Source organism: Triturus cristatus, chromosome 4_1 (assembly GCF_964204655.1).
Source record: "Triturus cristatus chromosome 4_1, aTriCri1.1, whole genome shotgun sequence".
In the NCBI taxonomy this organism is placed as follows: domain Eukaryota; kingdom Metazoa; phylum Chordata; class Amphibia; order Caudata; family Salamandridae; genus Triturus; species Triturus cristatus.
The window spans coordinates 851,421,017-851,434,595 of NC_140585.1; the positions used below are offsets into that span (position 1 = coordinate 851,421,017).

Consider the following 13,579-nt stretch of genomic DNA (forward strand, 5'->3'; position numbering starts at 1 on the left):
TAATGGGGGGCTTTTGGATCAATAACAAGTTAATAAATACGTTTTTGTTCTTGTAAGTAGTGTTTTGCAAGATTGTCACAATGTACCCACACCACTAAAATGTACTTTCCCCTGATAAGAACATAACTAAGAGAACAATTTGTCGATATTCATTAAAAGATTCCAGAGATGTGATGGTGAAATAATATGTAATCTTGCTCCTCTGACACTTTGGGATATTCTCTATTTCAGCGTAGTATGTCGTACCCAGTACCTCAGAGTTAAGTGTAACGACCACAAGTACTTAGTGAAAGGAACCCTAGAGATACTTAACAGGTTCAAGTTTAGAGTTAATAATGACTTCCACTAATCAGAGAAAGAGTGCAATTATCAGGTTTAAATGTGTGGTTGGATATTCACACTATCCTTGCTATATCTTCATTGCAGGAGTTCGGACACAGAACTTTGTTCATGCTCCTAATTTATTTGCCAAAGAAAAAGGAATTGTTTTATTGTAAATACTGCACATAAATACATTCTGGTTGGTTAGTTTAAGATGGAACCAACTCCTATAGATCCAATACGTTCTTAGTTGTAGGCATGAGTAACAAGCTTGGTATTGCATCAGATGACTCTATCCAATCAGGTAAAAATGGGAGCCACCGCCATAAGATTTGCATTCCATATCTAAGTTTGAGACCTTCCCGAGTCATAAACCAATAGATGTATAGCCCTTCAATGACAGTGGGGATCACTGTGCAGCCTGACCTTTCTTGTGAAGAACAAATGAAAATATTGGTGTAGGCATATAAATGCCACCTGGAGGTTTGGGGGCCCCCTGCACCACAGGAGCTGAAGAGTCCTGTGTGACAACCCTCTTGCAATCATTAATTAATGGTGAGAAATTTGCACCACCAAATAAGCTTTAGTTTTATTCAGCCTCTATATCACCCAGTCTGCTTTGCAGCCTGGCTTTCTGGTCATTCCAACTCTCTGTGGAAACCCTGAGGGAACCCAACTTGGGCCTGCAACTTGTACCGATAGAACTCTCTGAAGTAGGCAAAGAGGGTAACAATGAAGAACCAACCCCTCCAAACTCTGCCTGAAAAGACACTGCTGGCTGCATTACCAACAAGCATTTACAATGCAATGGTCTCGGCATTGGTAAAGTTAGAGCTATTGGCATTGCTCATGATATTATTTTTGTTTATGTTTTTGTTTTTAAAACATTTAAAGAAACGGCATTGTCATGAGCAATGCCAATAGCTCTAACTTTAGCAATGCCGAGACCGTTGCATTGTAAATGCTTGTTCCACCATCAAGTGGATGATATGCAAACCGGCTACAAGCTACCATGCAGCCTCTGTCCCACCCACTCTGACTGCACGAATACACGGCTCAAATGTAAACAAACAGAGCAAAGTTGACCACACCCTGCAGCCAGGAAGTGACTCAGCCATACACACAAATGTATGAAAACATACTATCACTAGATGAATTACGTTCACCAAGGGTACTTTGTCTGTCATCACTTTTGTGCACAAACCTTAACTCAAGCCTCATTACCTCTGGATTTTTCTCGGTACTGCGCATGGCAATAGGATTCAGGAACAAACCACTGATCAAAATGCGAATGACAGGACAGCGGATGTAGAGGGCAAATAGTAGGCTGTTTTGTGGATGTGTTTATGACTTTTTTTTAAACAAGAGGCACAGAAAACAGCTAACACTGTTTCTATGTCAACACAAAAAAAAGTTCATGCTAATCTTGCCAGTGTTTCTTTATATATGCATTATTTCTGGCGTTTAAAATTAAATACATAAACAGGGAAATCCCATTCATATAAACGTTTTATATCAGAAAAGTGCAAGATGCGTTTCTAGCTGATGGAATGTTATTGCCTTATACTATATTATTTGGGGAGAGGAGCTGGCCTAACGGCTCGCTCTCGAATCTGGGGAACCGGGTTCGAGTCTCTGCAATGACGCTGAACATCCTGTGATTCAGGGAAAATCACTTAATCTCCCCGTGCCTAACAAGAAATTAATGTGTCCTCATGTAATGCAACTGGTGCTATGTAAAGCACTCTGATACCCGATTCGGGTCAAGTCTGCGCTATATAAAAATCTGTAAAATAAAAAAAATATTGCGAGCGTCCCACTCTATTCTTTTGTTTGGAGCTACGCAGGCTGTCGGGCCCTGTTTGATTCACAAAGAAAATCTGTGTGTATGCTCCCCACTGTGGAGAGGAGAGCGAAGTCAGCGCTGAACACCGGCCAGAGCCATGGAACCGCGACCTATGTGTTCCTCCATGCTACTTGCAGAAGGGAAACACTTTGGCAATCTACTCAAATGGTAACGGCTGCTCCGCTTTAAAGAGGCCATGGCATGTTGTTGCTGTGCACAGAAACAGGTGACACCCCCAGACATGGAACGAAGGTGGTTAGAAGGGGGTGCATGCTGACATGTAAATGAGCACTGCTTCCCGCCTCCAGCGAGCAGCACATATATGCCCAATTTATACTAGGCATCAGCACGAATGCACGCACCAGGCACTGCAGTGTGCTAAAATATACAAAGATAACACGCCTCCAGTACAGTGCTTACGCATACAGTCCATGTAATAACATCAAGTTTGGGTCCTACGTAACTGGTGTTTAGGTAAAGCGCTCCAATAACTTCTGGTCGAGTTCGTGATATATACATCGGCAACAACAAAATATATATATATATATATACATATATCGATGCAAACAGCTCCTGCCGTTTCATCCGACCACATCCACCATGTGGGGTTGATGCTGGCTAGGCAGGCGCAGAACCCGCGCCGCGTATAGAATAAAATAGTCCTCGCGTCGCTGCGCAAAGAAAAGCAGCACTCGGGAATTTTATGAAGAGAAAATTGTTTGATTGACGCGTTTCAACCTGGACGGTCTTTGTCAAAATCACTTCCTACAGCCGGAAGTGCTTCTCTTTCAAAGCACAATCTATTGAAATGATAATAGACATAGAAAACATACTTCCGTGAACATGATACAATCTCAGCTTGTGGGCAGCATGGGAAAACAGACTACCACCTAGTTCGAGGTTAGCACGTATTTTCAAAACAAGTCATACATAGTTCAAACACATTTATAACTAGCAATTAATGCACATTTTTAATAAAACATGTATAATAAATGATATGATTGTAAGCAAGTGAGGTCATCTTGCATGTGCTATGGCAAGTGCCATTGTAAATCCTGTTAAGACCAACCAAATGGCTGTTGAAGTTTTAAAGACATTGATAGTGCCACAACATGTAATATTTAAGTACTCGCTCAATATCAATGGTGAGCATAGCAACAGGCAGTGTTGCTCTTATTGTGGTGCATCTTTAGTACACACCTTACAAGTGAGTGGCATCTTGTTAACTTCTGTAATCATCTGCCAGGTGGCAAATTCCTAGATAATTTAAGGAAAACATGGTAAAGTTTTATCCCTGATGATTTCATATCATGCTCCTGTGCCCTGTGAAAAACTTAATAATTAAATAAAATGATCCAATTAAACAATAGAAAACAAAGCAAGAAAATCCAAAACAAAAGGTGTATTCTATCAAATTTCATTCTCTATCCCTGCTACGCCGCGCATTATTAAAAAAGGAAAGAGTTAGTGTCCAGAACATGGAAGGTCACCATGGGTGTTCTACCTGGCCACTACCCTAGGTGCACGTGGAGATCCTCATCATGGTTGAGGCCACCGGGATATTTGCTGTGAAGTTGGATGGTGTAGTCGGGCTCCATGCGCCACAACTTGCATTCGTGATCTACCCCTCTCGCATGCACTGGAATCCTGTCCATGCCAAAATATGAAATTATAGAACATATATCTGCGACCTTTCCATGAACTTGCTCACAATGCTTAGCAACAGTGTATGTTAAATCTTTGTTTCTGATCGCAAGCAAATGTTCCAGGATCCTCTTTTTAACCGGGAAAGTGGTACTCCCCACGTACCTCAAACCACACATGCATACCAAAATATATACAACATGATTGCTGTTACAGTTGTGTATTTTGGCAATCTTGCCAGTGGGGAGACTGTATCTCTTCATGTTAGGACTATTTGCCCAGGCCTTACATTTTCCACATCTGTGGAATCTGGGGAGTTCCCTCAACCAGGATCCCGGGGTTACCCCACCCTGTGACATATGGCTCAGTGACTTAATGTACATCAAAAATTACAAAAACACTGGCACTTGGTCCGGACCGATATGACGATTGGCAGACTAGTCAGCCCCAGCCCTCACATTACGTACCGCAAGTGCAACTCTTTGCGGGACATTTTGGTCCATAGCCATATGTCAAAGGGTGGGGTAACCCCGGGATCCTGGTTGAGGGAACTCCCCGGATTCCACAGATGTTTGACAATGAAGCACTTCTGGGTGTAGGAAGTGACTTTGAAAAAGATTGTTCAGGTTGAAATGCGTCAATCATTAAACTATTTTCTCTTGGTAAAATCCCGGAGTGCAGCTTTTCTTTGCGCAGCGACGTGAGGACTTTTGGATATATAAAAAGAACTGATTCTGGAACACATCAGAGCAACTCAAAACAAAGACACAACGTATGCAGTGGCAAAGCATAAGATGACACATGTAGGAAAAAAACGTGGCTGGACATGACATACTCAGGAATTGCAGTAGTGCCAGCACATGAGAAAGGTGGCAACAGGCGCTTGGAATCAAGACTCATCATCAGGTTCAAAACCAAGATCCCCACAGGATTAAACGGGGATGAGGAAATGTATATACATCTGTAACTGAAAAGAATTTATGTGCGATCACTCTCCAATTCAACATCATGGAATCCTCATCTGAGCCACTGATTAAGGGGCGACCCAAGGGAATGCCTGGTTGTAAATATGTAAAATAAAATGTGACAAATCAGAAGAAACACAAGAAATGGCCTGGAATAGAGCCACAAATAAAGTACCAACACAATAAGGGCACTTAGCCTTAACAACAAAAATGAAAAGAATACTCACTAACAAACATAGCATCATATGAAATATAAAATATGGATTGCGACAGGGCACTCAGCCCGATAATCATCATGTGGGACATAGACACTTAGTCATGTAGAAGCTATGTCTTAAAGAAGACGTGCAGAGAAAAGTGGATGTGTCACTGTGACACCCTGCTTAAACTAATTGTGTTTGGATAACTGAAATGTTTGTGGTACTCGATTAATAGTAATCTCACGTAAAAACATGGCCATCCAACGTGTGATATTAACATATTGTGCAATGACAATACCACTCGTAAAATTGTAAAAAGTGGTTTTCATTTATTTTTAAACTACTAATCCCACAATGCCTCATAAATGGCTTACTAGGAGATTAGTATAAATAGGTGAAAGCGTAGATGGACTAACTCTATACACCGTGACCAAGACCTGTGTGGTTGAAACGCATAGGTGAAGGGGTAGATGGCTTGATCAAATAAAGAAAAGTTAAAATCCCAAGGAGAGTGTGCGTTATACTTTGAATTTGGTGATATATATATATATATATATATATATATATATATCAGAGCCCCTACCACCTCGCTGTTCAACACAAGCACACTTCCCAGGGTACTATTTGCATTCACTCCCTCGAGGCTCGCCTCTTTTTCCCTAGCAGGAAACTTTTCATACACATTAGGGATTAAACTATGCTCTATTTCTGGAATTGCCTGTAAATGGCCAGTTGAACAAGACTGACCCGCCTCTTTTTTACACTCCTAAAGTATAGAATTCAAGTAAAGGACTAGCGTGTGTGGTAATGTTTTGTGGACTTTTTTTTTACACACTAGACAAACCGCACGTGTGAAAGGACGAGTTTGATGAATGGCCATCTTGAATGAGTTGGAACCGTGAGTTTCGGACAGTTGTAATGAAAAAACAAAGCCTAAGTTTCAACATTCGTATAAATTACAGATTTGAGGGTGTGGCGAAGATGTGGATCGGCAGTGCACAGTGGTCCTCCTATAGCATCTAGAGCAGTGAAGGTGTGAACAGTGGTTCACGTACAGTGCTGAGTGCGGTGAAAGTATAATAATTTAGTCAGTTATCCGTGTACAGAGTGAGCGTAACGTGCACTGTACAGTGAAAGCATTGTGATTGGTGTGATCAGTTTACCAGCCAACTTTGAACTTGGGTCTGGCTGGAGGTTCAAGGATTCTGTGACTTTAGTTCCCCGGGTCAAAAAATTAATGTGTCTATCTGTAATGCAGCTGGTGCTTCTGTAAAGCGCTCTGATACCTTCAAGCCATGTTTGCGCTATTTAGAACTGTAGGGACGGCACGAAAGGGGCGAGATGGAGGAGGGAATACTCACCTTGAAATTCCCGGTGCCCAGTGCATTTATGTCCCGCCTGTACAGCCTTCAACTTAGAAAACAAGTACCATGTGAGGGGGTATAGAAACCAAACCGAGGAGCAGGAAGAGATGCTGAACCGAGGCACGGTAACAGCAATAACATTTTAAAAAACACAGAACACAGTTGCAAAAGACTGAAGCAGGCTAGAAACCGGTATACCTTTGCAGCTCCTCTCTCAGCTCCTCCTCCTTCACAGAAATCTCTCTCTTATCCCCACCTCATCTTGGAGAGCAGCTTTGAGACTGCAATTCAGCGCGCCCCACAATTTTAAAAACAAGGAATTGACTCTACCTCAAAGCATGGCACAACCAAAATGTCTGCACAGCGAACCATTTCTGAGCACAATCTGTGGATGCATGTGGCTCCTACGAGGCTGCAGCTGTTGCCTCCCCTATACTGCAAGGAACCCTCTGAATGGGATGAGCTGGTGCACATGGAGGAGTGGGAGGGGCTGCAATGACTGATGCCTTTTCACAAACAAGACTTCAACAAGCCCAATCTCCCTTAAAAGGACACCAAAAATGAACCAAATATCCTACCAAAAAAAGCCCAACTGCCGTACATATTGAAAAGTGCAAAAAGGCTGAATAAATACAATCAACAGAGCGGAAGGAACAGAGAGGAAGGCAGTACTGACACAGTTGTGGCATAAACAGGAGATGGGAGGGAGGAATGATGTATTTACATGTAAGCAGCTTTGCCTCCAAAGCTGAACACAGGCAAAAAGTAACAGACCAGGAAACCAAGAAAAAAAAAGTCACCCCAAGAACACATAAAGAGCCATAGCTGAATGAGACAGTACTTAGTCCTGGCTACATGAGAGGAACAGAAGAGAGAAAGTTGGTACAAAGAAGCAGGGCTAACCACTAGCAAGCAAGGATTTTTAAAGGACACTGAAACAAACAAATCAAAAGCAGGGGGATGGCTTTAAGCCAACATGAGAAATTACAACAGGTCTTGAATGCTCGACCTAAAAAAGATCATGTGGAAAGAATCTCCCCGGAAGAAGACGGTGTGTAACTTATCACAAGTAATCTTCTTAATGCACGGAGCTTGAATGCCAAACTTAAATGCTGTCCGAGAAAGGAAAAAGGGACATGCTCACATCTGAAATGAAGAATCACTAGCAGAAGCCACTGACAAACTCAGCGTGTAGAGTAAACGCTGAGCAAAGGGCTCCCTGCCTGCACGGGGGAAACATGAACTGGTAGGGAAAAATATCAGCAATATCCCTGCTGTGCGGAATCCAGTAACGTGCACAGGGAACTCTGCCACCCACGTAACCTGGATGCAGCCTGCGAATACGCCTACACTGGGACGTAGTCGGTGTTGTGGAATCACTCAGCAGAAGTGGATCGAGAGAACTAGGCCGGAGCCCAACAGTCTCAAAACCAAGGGAAAATTGTCTAGCACTGGAACCTCAAAAAAGGGAAGTGTTGATTAACGTGATGTGTAACAGCAGAGGCACATTTGCACCATCTCAGAGGATTCTGGGCAGTGATAAGCAAATGAATAAAACAAATTACATTACGTGCGCTGCAATGCAGCGATGCAATGCAGCACGCGCAATGTAATTTGTTTTATTTATTTACTTACTTCCGGTCATACGTATGCCAGAGTTTACTAGTCCCGCCCCACCACCCCGCAGCACTCCCTCGATGAGCTGCCACTGTTTCTGGGAAATGAAGTCCTGTCCCTGTTTCAGTGTTTCTTCACACATACCTCATGCATTAATTTTCCTGTAACACGACTATACCTCCTGAGCTGTTCATGGAGGCAACCACTATGGTGAAGGATCATGACAAGGTCAAACATTAAAAAAAGATTTCATTAGTAACTACCCCACCCCCCAGGCACTGTGGCAGGCCCAGCGGTACAATAATAACAAAGGATGCGGTACATCAGGAGCAAATGATCTGAGCCAAGCATCCATCGAGCATAAAGACCAGGGGTGTCAACTCCTATGAACTCCAGAATTCAAATACAGAGGCACGCACAGTGTCCTAAATCCAGCAAATGTCTTAAAATTGAGAAGTTACAAACAAAGAAAAAGGGAGGTAGAGGCTAGGTTTATCCTTATGACTGTTACGTAACAAACAAAAATCAAGTAATTCGAAGAGAACCTGCCCAAGGGAATTATGATAGGATACAGCGAGAATCTGCTGCAATAGTTTACCCACCAGGGTTTCCCCTAGGTGGCATGCTTCATCATTGGGGTTCATCTCAATCCTCTACGGATTGAGGCGTGCTGCAACTTGAGATTACGCAGGACCACTTACTGGCGTAGACTAAGTGAAGTGAAGGGGAGTGGAAGAAGGAAAAATTAAAAATACCTAACTAGTGGGCCTCTCTTTCATTCCTGCCCCTAGTTGGTAAGGCCAAAATCAGGGGTTATTACTGAGAGAAAACGGGACCATAATGAGTCTGGTTGTCTCAGTAATGGATAGCCAACATGTTTCGAGCCGGTCCCCTATTGGCTCTTCATCATCTTCATCAGGACTCTACGGGGTCCAGCCCCGTGTTTACCACTCCTAAAAAATCCCATAATTAGGACGCATATGTGCACACTTAATGCGCATATATATAATATGCGGTACCTAGGTCACGAACTGGGTTATTCGACCCGAGGCGGCTTTGATGAAGGTTTGACTCCAGGCCCCTCGATCCCTGGCTTTCGACCATGACGCGATAGCATAGCATTTTAGAAATACGGATTATCTCATTATCAAACCATATGTATACATAGTGTATGCGTTCTTATTATAGGCATGTCACGTATGGGAAATCCTGGTGGGTGAGGGGTCTCTAGAAAAACGATTGCAGCAGATTCTCGCTGTATCCTATCATAATTCCCTTGGGCAGGTTCTCTTCTAATTACTCAGTTTTTGTTTGTTAAAATTGAGAAGAGCATTACCAGGCCTGAATCATGTAGAATCAGACGACATTCTCTCCATTAAGTTTCTGCCAGCCAGAGGAAGGCAGATCTCAGAACCCACGCTTATTAAGTTCACTACACCGGACCTCCCAGCACAGGTTTTATAGAGTAAAATGTTGCTGAAGTCCTGGGGAATAGATATAATAATGTTCCAGGGGGGCAGTTATCTATGCCTGCTGATAGAACAGCACCTTCATGGCACGGAGGCTGATCCTTTAACATCTGTACTGAGATGTGCAATGGGGGTTATCCACCTGAGGCTCAATCCTCAAGACTCGTAATCCATCCTGGACTCACTATCCACATAAATAGAGAGAGGCATCTTTGGAACAGCGAAGGACCATAACGATGCAGGGAGCCCAGGTTGGCTAGAGCTGGTTGCCATCAACTCTATCGAAGATAACCGCGAAAGACTGAATAGCGCCTCATGCTAGCACCAAGGAATGGGGCAGCCTAACCATCTTCTCATGGAAAATTGGAGGGCTGCAGGCAAAAATTGTAGACGCCTCTATAGTGGAATTCTTGAGATAATTTGACATAATAATTGTACAGGTAACATGGGCCCAAGCCAGTGTTCCCTAATAGTGTTTATAGAGCACAGTAAATTGGCACAGAAAAGTAGCTCCTTTGGAAGGGCAAACAGTGGCTTGACAGTGTACTTAAATTCTGGTTTGCCTGCAAAAATCATAGATCGAATCATGGTTGAACCATGGATTTCGGCTCGGCCAGGCAAATCGCTGGTGCTTGTAACCATTTATATCAACCCAAAGAAGAATGCAGCAACAGTAGATAAGTTTGTTGCAAATATGTTACAACTAAAAAATACATGTCAGCCATCATATCTGCTAATCTCTGGAGACCTTAACTCAAATTTGTTTCATCAACTAAGTGAGGAGCATGTTGAGGCAATAGGGCATCTCCTGGACCAAAGTCTGCCAAGTTATATGTGACGAGACAAGATCGGGGAAAAACTAGTAAAACATGTGAGCTGGCTGGCATCATTACTCTAAAAAGCAGTCTTCCAGTTGATACACCTGTATGGCTTTGCCCTTCCAAATAATAGAAAATATTGCACCCCCACACGGAGGCACATACAAGGCAAAGCAATAAAAACAAAAGGAAAGGGATTTCACTCTCATAAAATCAGGCACATCAAAAGTCTGTTTTCAGAATAGAGCATGGCGTTTTATTTGTGCAACACTGTCTAACAAAAGGCTTTTCCCAACTTAAAATGAAAACAACATGTAAATGTATGTATGGCTATGGATATATATATGTGCAAGCAACATCACACACGTATATGTAGGCAAATGCAACTGTTAAATGAATGGTATAAAATACATTAAATAAAATACAAGCAGATAATATACTGGGCGTCCACTGCAAGAAATCAGAAAGATATGTCCACTAAATACATCAGATGATTATAACCACTGGATAATTGAATGTACACACAGACACACTCACACATCACAATGAAAACACCTCAGATGATAATAACCACTGGAGACTGGAATGTGCACACAGACACACTCACAAATCACATTTTCAGTAATCAAAAGAAAACACCTCACCGATCGCTTTCTCTCTCTTTATTCTTGCAAACTCAGCTGGAGGAACCCTTGCCAGCCAGGCAGGAAGCTTCGATCGGACCCTAAAAACAAGTTCCCTGTGGCAACACGTCTGCTCCACAAGCGAGCTCCTATCTGGGTGCTAAGATTTCCCACCTCTAATACCTTTAACTCAACCTGATTAGAATGTTCTAGAAACCTTGCCCCCTTTCTTCTGTTACTTATGAAAAACCGAGCTGACAGTACTGGTCTGTGTCAAGGTCAAGACAGAAGCTGGCCAGGCCCCTGTATATTCCACACATTTATCTGGCAACAACAATCTCTGCTCTGAAAGGTACCAAGCATGCATCCCACACATCAGCTCAGTGAAGCTTACGAAAGTCTCCAAAAGTACAGAAAATAACCTTGAACATGAATAACCTAAACAACTTGAGTGATCTGGGGGCCTGCCTGTGTGTGCAAAGCTCAAGCGAGACAGAGTCAGGATTTAAGATGGCATGAGGGCATGTCAAAGCCAATTGTAAGAACTTCATAATACTTACCAATGTAAAACACAATGCACATTTGTGCACCACTGCCTATAGCACTACACACTTTATCTCTCAATGTACAACATAATGCACATTTGAGCACCACAAGGTCATCACGTGGTCCCAATATATGGGAGTGCCTATGGCACTACAACACCGCCAGCATGGACTAGGTCATCTGATCAAGTATATCTCCTATCTAGATTATAAGATGGTAAACTTCCCACTATATAATCAGATGGTGGATTTTTAGAATCACACAGCGACAGCAGAGTGACCACCATCCATAAGCAATATTGAATGGGGTTAGTGAGCGTAATCACAAACCAGCAATGGACCATGCTTGAAGATGACAGGTTGGAAAATCTAAAGTTAAAGAAGTGGAGCTCAAGCTCTGAAAAAAACTGGCAGAAGATGCTGTGGAAACCCCTAAGGTACATGCTTGCATCTGCAATTTTGGAAGTTTATCAATGACATAGATAAAGGCCCTTGGGCAACTTGTAATGCAAATATAACTGAGGATAGCACGGTAAAGTACTTTAAGTCACATTTTTCAGGAAGTATGCTAAATGCGGGGGACCTGGTACAGCCTAAGGAGACCACCTAGGGCAATTAATCCAAACGAACCGCTAGAGTATACGGCTACCGCAATAACTAAAATTATTAAGAAATCCCTCTCAGACTGTGCTCCTGGTCCAAACTGAATCCCTCAAGCTGTCTTTAAAGAACATACCACGTGGTGGACCAACTTCCTGGTTGGCATGTTTAATACCATTTTGGCAGATGGGTCTATCTCAGGAAGCTAGAAAGGCTAAATCAATCATCCCATCTTTAAAGGGGGAGCTCCCCCAACCCCAAGTAAAGCTTACTAGTATTATTGAATGCAGATCTCAAGTAATTCTCAACATTACTGCTACAGGATCTAGAGGTATGGATATCAAACACAAGTAGGCTTCAGCTGAACCAGACAGGATTCATGAAAAAGCAACATACACTTACTAACCTCATGGCAGTAGGACTAAGCTTCCACAGAGCAAAGGCCACTGGCACGCAGCTATACATATGTTTCAGGGAATTTAAGGCAGCGTTCAACAGCGTCCCACTTGAAAAACTATTGGCAAAGCTCCAGCAGTGGGAAATCCTGTATAACCTATTAAAGGTAAATAGGTTGCTTTATACGGATACCTGGGTTAAGATCAAGGTTGGTGATGACACCCATCTGTCAAGAGCAGTGAGGACATCCATTGGTCTGAAGCAGGGGTGCATCCTTGCACCCCTCTTATTCAAGTTACACATTTCAGACTTTTCCCTGGCACTAGATGAGTTGGTATCACACGCACCAAGCCTTAGTGGCACTCCGCTGTCCCTGTATGTAGATCTGCTTCTGCTTTGCAACACCAGGGTAGGTTTGCAGAGATCAATCAATGGCCTGGCAACATATAATCTTAAAAGAACAAAAGTTGGGGGTGTGGCCAAGATGGCCGCAGGGTACGACGCCTTTTACCATCTTACCCGCCGGCTGCCGGCCTAAAACACTATCATAGCTGCGACCGGCCTGAGAAAGCGGGGGAAACCACCTGTCCTAGTCTGAGAGGATCAAGACACCAGCCTGAGACAGCTAGAGGCATGGAGGGCAAGTACAGGGGCCTGCATGACAAGTTGGCCGCTGTCACAACCAGCAGCTTAGACAAGGCCCGCGGACGCGGCCCAAGAAACACGGCCAGTGGCCGGAGCCTGAGTGGAGGCAGAGTCGATAGTGGGAGCTGACGGCAGTCAAGGCAAGGTTGCAGCGGGCGAGCGAGCCCGCAAAGTGAAACCCACAGCCGGTGGCGAGGCTGCTGAGGCTCAAACGATAGGAGCAAGCGGTGGACAGAGGAGAGACTGTGACAGGCCTGTGAAGCCCGCAGTGAGAAACAAGCACCCTCAACTAAAGTCGCTTTAAGCAATGTGCAACATCAGCAGCCTGGAAGTGAACAGACCCCCAGTCAGCGGCCAGCTAATCCTCAGAGTACAAGCCCGGCCGTGCCCGTGGTAATCGCGGGGCTCATCGGAAGGGCGAGGGCCCGAGACAGCGAGCACTGTGCGAAACTGACCAGCCACGTAGCGTGGGATTGGGAGGCAGCTAGAAGACACTGAGGTGAAGCCCTGGGAGCTACTGGGACTC

The 13,579-nt window shown here is 43.7% G+C and overlaps 1 long non-coding RNA gene across 1 annotated transcript in view; it reads right to left on the reverse strand.

The window, feature by feature from the left end:
* The window catches only part of LOC146855653 (uncharacterized), a 53,706-nt gene extending 46,892 nt beyond the window's left edge, over positions 1 to 6,814 (reverse strand). The window contains exon 1 of the long non-coding RNA XR_014981361.1: positions 6,671 to 6,814. This is a non-coding gene — a long non-coding RNA (uncharacterized LOC146855653). The remainder of the gene's footprint in view (positions 1 to 6,670) is intronic.
* Between the last annotated feature and the right edge of the window lie 6,765 nt (positions 6,815 to 13,579).